This window comes from Dryobates pubescens, chromosome 3 (genome assembly GCF_014839835.1).
Source record: "Dryobates pubescens isolate bDryPub1 chromosome 3, bDryPub1.pri, whole genome shotgun sequence".
Classification (NCBI taxonomy): Eukaryota; Metazoa; Chordata; class Aves; order Piciformes; family Picidae; genus Dryobates; species Dryobates pubescens.
Window position 1 is genome coordinate 3,997,787 of NC_071614.1, and position 6,493 is coordinate 4,004,279.

The window sequence follows — 6,493 nt, forward strand, 5'->3', positions numbered from 1 at the left end:
GCTGCATCAATAGAGAGAGAATCTGCGATGTCAGATAAAATCAGGTTCCTTGCTCTTGTTCTACACCTTGTTAGAGCATACTTGGCTCAGAGAGGAGGTTGTAGAATCAGGTATCTCATAACACAAATCACAGTCAAATTATAAGCATTTGGAGGACAGAAACATTTGACTGATGCTGGCTCACCTTGTAATCTAACAACATATATTTAAATGGATTTCAGTGGCAACCACGTGGACCTTTCATTCCTCAGCCATTTGAGTCTTTGCTCAAGAGTCACTTGTACCTTCTTAGCAACTGAATGGGAAGATGTTTAGCTGGTGGTTCCCCAAAGTAACAGGGCAATTGTGGAGAAACAGACCTGGAGGTCAGGAAATTCCCTGTTCCACTGTTACAACCTCAGTCTTTGACCAAAAGGTTTCATCCCACTGCTTCAATATCCTTATTCGCATCCTGGGGAGCACAAAACATAAAGGGGCATAAATCAATCTACTGTCTCTGTTTTTCACTATTCCAGCTTGTGGGAAAGGAGGCTTGATGCTTGTACAAATTTACAGGCTAACTAGAAAGAGACTCTCCACCTCTTTACATTTATACCTAGAAAAGCATTGGTACTTTTGATATTATCTCATGATTTTCAGTACTTCGTGTAATTTTGTGAGGTAAAAATGCCTCAATCAATCCAAAGAGCTCAGTTATTAACAGGTCAAAATTCTGTGTTGATTACTAGCATGGATTTTTCTAGCAGCTCTCTTCAGTCAATAACAATGCCTCTGCTCAATAGTTCAGCTGCTTCAGGATGCCACAGCCTGCTAATGCAGAACTGAATTAATTGACAAACTAATGATCCAGATCTAATTGCCACTGCACATTGCACAAGCCAGATGACTGATGGGGGCCAAATGCTCTCAAATGGCAGCACCACCCCAGGTAGCAGTGATTTAAAGTCACCAGGCATTGCTCAATCCTTTCCCAAACTCCATGCTTCCCAGGTGTGCACTGATCAAACATGTCAGTGGAAGTGGCATCCCAGTGGTGGCTCTGTCACTTAGAATCATAGAGTCATAGACTTGTTAGGGTTGGAAGGGACCTCAAGGATCATTCAGTTCCAACCCCCCTGCCATGGGCAGGGTCACCTCACTACAGCAGGTTGCTCACAGCCACATCCAGCCTGGTTTTAAAAACCTCCAGGGATGAGGCTTCCACCACCTCCCTGGGCAACCTGTGCCAGTCTCTCACCATTGTTTCTTTCTCTGAAATGTCACATGGACACATTCCTATTCCCAATAGAAATCTGGGGTGCTGTTTAAGTCACTGTTCACCTTAGTTCTTATTGCTGTCTGGTTGAGCTGACTCACACCCAGGAATGTCCTCTCTGTTGTATTGTCATTACAAGGAGCGTAAGTAGCACGTAGCTACAGGTGTGTATGATGTAGATATCTCCTGTGGATCAGCTGAATTCCCCAGAGAGCAGGGCAGCTCTTCTATCTAATGGAGGGAAGACAGCAATCTCAAATGGTAGGGTTTTTTTTCCCACTGCAGTTCTTCACATGAAGCAAGCAGAGGGCTGATGATTAAAGGCACTTCCTCATTCACCTGTCCTACACAACACATTTGCTGTTTCAATGTCTTCATTCATAATCTGGGAAGTACAAACAAAAGCCCCAGCCTAGGTGACAGAACTTACATGCAAATGTAGGTTTGATATTTTGCACTCATGAGAGACAAAAAGATGATGGAAGGCCAGAAAGTGTTGCTTTATTCCTTTATTTCTCAGTTGTTTAGTCAAAGGGCTCACAGATCTGAAAAGAATCATGATTCAAAAGCATCTTTTCACTTGCAGCACTTATAGTTGCAACTTTAAGGCCTTAAATGGGGGGGGTGGGGAGGGGGGAGGAGGTACAGGCAAATCATCACCTCTGTATGAAGACCTGCTGGGGTTTTTCTTTTCTGTAATGGAATGGGCTAAGCAGAGCTGGATCAAAAGTCAGCAGCATTGCCTGTCTGCCCTGGATGATATGCTAGGAGGTAACAGGAAATAAGGAATAAAAGAGATACACTTCCAGAACAGGAAAAGCGTTTGAAAGAAGCCAGAGAGTGTGATAGTCCTGAAAAGGTCTTTGAAAGCTGCTCAGAGTCTGACAGCAACCAAGCCTAAAGTAGGAAAGCAGGCTAGACCTGATGTCTACTCTGTTATCTGAACTCCTTCATTATCTCTAGCTTGCTCCTCCCTGCGAGCTGAAGGAACAGCAGTGCCTAAACTGGTGAATCACAGTCCCCACATAAATTAACAGCTGTCAATAGAGAAGAGCCATGATTCTAACCATGCCTTTGAACACAGGGGGGCCCATGGGGAGTGGAAATGAGAAGAAGATCATTTCCCTTCAATATTTAAGCCACGCTACACAGGACCACCTTCAGCATGTAGAACTCTTTAATATATATGATTTCATGACAGGTAATTGTTTGCTATGCAAAGACTTTAGTGTGGCTTTTAAATTAATTATTTTCTCCAGTTTGTGCCTTTTACAATCTCCTTTCCAAAGCAGGCACATACTTTTACAGGAGAGTCAGAAGTCATTGCAGTAAATAGATCAAGGAAAATCAATATTTATATATATATATATATGTAATTGTTACATATCAGCAGAAGCAACAGACAGAATTCCTATGTGAGAAACAACCTCCAGAATTCAGGAATCATAGAATGGTTTGAGCTGAAAGGGACCTTGAAGATCATTTAGTTCCAACCCCCCTGCCATGGGGAGGGACATCTACCAGACCAGGCTGCTCACGGCCCCATCTAACCTGGCATTGAACACTCCCAGGGATGGAGCCTCCACAACTTCTCTGAGCAACCTGTTCCAGTGCCTCACCACCTTCATGGGGCAGAATTTCTTCCTAATGTCCAATCTAAAACCAGCTTCTTCCAGCCTGAAGCCATTCCACCTTGTCTTGTCACTCCATGCCTTTATAAAAGTCCCTCTCCAGCTCTCTTGTAGCACCTGCAAATACTGAAAGGCTGCTCTGAGGTTTCCCTGGAGTCTTCTCTTCTCCAGGCTGGACAACCCCAACACTCTCAGCCTGTCTTCATAGGATCAGTGCTCCAGCCCTTAGATCATCTTCATGGCTTCCTCTGGACCTGCTCCAACAGTTCCACATCCAGAATCATGGCACAGTTCTCACAGTGTAAAACTTAGCTGACTTTAACAGCACACAGCAGCAAGTGATGCATTGCTGGGACACATTCTCATCTCACACACACTCTGCAATGAAAAAGGCATGTTTCCAGCTCGGAGATGACATCATACCTAATGACATTAGTGGCAAATAGATTCGTTTCAGTGGTTTGTATTCCACCAAATGCAAAATACCTTTAAAATAGCTCCTTCATTATCATTGCAACATTGATGCATTCCCATACTTATTAACACAGCCTCTTAGAATCTCTAAAAGGAAAGTGCAGAAGATGAGTATTAGGGGAAGCTGATGACACTACAATTGCAGCATTGTGTTTTTTCTTGTTCTATTAATAGGAAATGTCATCTTTCTAGGGAAAGAGGAAGAAGAAGGGCTGAGCATTGATGAGCATTGCATGCAAAACAGAGAGGGGGGATATATTCAGCTCTTAAGTGCACAAGAGCCTTCTTTTTGTCCCCGTATTTTAATTTTTCCATGAAACAATTCTGTTTCTGGTTTGTTTGATTTCTTGTTAGAGAATTATCCTCTGTGTTTTTCACAAGGCAAACCAACAAAACCAAGAGTGGCCAGGCACTGGAACAGGCTGCCCAGAGAGGTGGTGGAGTCACCATCCCTGGAGGTGTTCAGAGAGCAAGTAGACATGGCACTTGGGGACACGGCTTAGTGTGCATGGTGGCATTGGATTGATAGCTGGACTTGATGATCTTGGAAGTCTCTTCCAACCAAAGCAATTTTATGATTTTGTTCAGGGATTCTACAGTCTAATATGGTCCAGGTGTCACCAGGCTGTCCTCGTGGTACTGCTGATCAGCCATGAGCTTCAGCTTTTCACACACTGTGTTTAATGAATTTGCTGAGAACTGCCAAACACAGCTGCAGGCCTGTGTTCCCCACACTGCCAGGGCAAAGGCTGGAGAAAACAACACCGAGGGCAGGTACCTAGGCTGAAGCAGTGCTGAGATTTTGAGCCCTATGTGCAACACATAAGGGCAACAAAGCTGGGGAGGGGTCTGGAGCACAGCCCTGTGAGGAAAGGCTGAGGGAGCTGGGGTTGCTTAGCCTGGAGAAAAGGAGGCTCAGGGCAGACCTTTTTGCTCTCTATGACTACCTGAAGGGAGGTTGTAGCCAGAAGGGGGTTGGTCTCTTCTCACAGGCAACCAGCACCAGAACAAGAGGACACAGTCTCAAGCTGCACCAGGGGAAGTTTAGGCTGGAGGTGAGGAGAAAGTTCTTCACTGAGAGAGTTGCTAGCCATTGGAATGTGCTGCCCAGGGAGGTGGTGGAGTCCTCATCCCTGGAGGTGTTCGGGGGGGGATTGGATGTGGCACTTGGAGCCATGGTTTAGTTGTCATGAGGTGTTGGGTGACAGGTTGGACTTGGTGATCTCTGAGGTCTCTTCCAACCTCATTGATTCTATGATTCTATGATTCTACGATTCTATTCTATGTGAGTGTGTGAATTGAAGCCTGCCTTCCCGGAGATGTGTCACCACAGGAGACTGAGCACCGAGAGCTGCCTTCAGCTGGCCCAGATTAGGCATGCAGGGACTGAAGTACAGCCCCGAATATTTATACAGAGCATGAGTTGGTAAACGTTGGAACCAGCCAGTTACTGTTGGAAAAAGTCCTATAAATGTCACCAGGCTCTAGAAGAAGTGTTGTTTATTCATTGTTCAAAATCTCACACTGTCTGCAGCTGTTCTTGCAGACTTTAGTTGAGAGGGGACTCTGTGAGGCTGGAGAATCGAGACTGAAGGTGGGGGGGAAAGAAAGAAACCTGCATGTGACACTTTACACTTTTTTTTCTTAGTTTTTTTTTTTTAATCTCTGTTTCTTATTTTATCAGGTGCAGGTTTTCAGTTTCTCCTTCAGAGGTGGAGCACACCAGCAGAAAGATCACTCTTGAAGTTCAAGTGGAAAAACACGAGCACGTTCTTACTTCAGCGCTTAAGAATGCGTCTTTCCTCTTCACGGTCTGCTTTCTTCTCACTGCCAAATATTGATCAGCAAATATTGATGACTACAAACAAGGTAGAAACCTGCAACAAGATAAGGCTGTCGAGCTCACAGTCATTACCAACCTGAGCCACAAAGAAGAAGAAAAAAAGGGAAAGAAGTGGTTTCAAATCCCATTCTGCGTTAGATGAAGAGGATTCCTATCGAAACACATGCTTTGGATATATTTTTCCAGCCCCATACATGCATATATTTAGCCCAAGAATTTCCATCAGTCTCAAGCAGAATTCTCTGGCAAAATGCCCTCTGAGGGAGGAATCAACAGTTCCCAGTTTCTGCAGCCTCTCTTACTGTTCTCTCAACTAAAGGGCTCGACTGCGGCGCGGGTCCCTCCTCGTCTGCAGCCTCGGGAGGTCAGATCACGAAGAACAGAAATGGAAACTTAAGACTGGATTGTCCAATTTATTACTGCATAAATGCTAAGGAAGGTGGTGTTACAGTAGTATCTAAACATTGTATGGCAATATTTATATATTGATATGGATTGTCAGATTTATTAATACATACTCAAGAAGACGGTGTTAGAGCAATGGCTAAACAGTACACTGCAATAATTATATATTAATATGGATTACATACATAGAATACATAGATGGATTGTCACATTTGTTACTAAATAAATGCTCAAGAAGGTGGTATTAGAGTAATAGCTAAAGAGTGGATAACAATATTTATATATTCATATGGATTGTCAGATTTATTACTAAATAAATGCTCAAGAAGATGGTATTAGAGGAATATCTAAAGAGTGTATGGCAATAATTATATATAAACATGGGTTGTCACATGTATTACTAAATAAACACTGAAGAAGATGGTATTAGAGTAATATCTAAAGAGTGGATGGTAATAATGATATATAAACATGGGTTGTCACATGTATTACTAAATAAATACTCAAGAAGATGGTATTAGAGTAATAGCTAAAGAGTGTATGGCAATAATGATATATAAACATGGATTGTCAAATGTATTACTAAATAAACACTGAAGAAGATGGTATTAGAGTAACAGCTAAAGAGTATACTGCAATAATTATGTGTTAATATGGATTGTCACATTTGTTACTAAACAAATACCCAAGAAGATGGCATTACAGTAATATCTAAATAGTAGATGACAATAATTGTGTATTAATATAGGTATTGTGAATTTAACAGAGGGGTTTAGACATCATTAAGAGGGTTTCAGATTCCTGAGGGGAACATACAATATTTTCAGGGCCAAATGAAAATCCCCTCTGAGTTTGGCAGCTTCAAAAGTGATGCTAATATCTTTC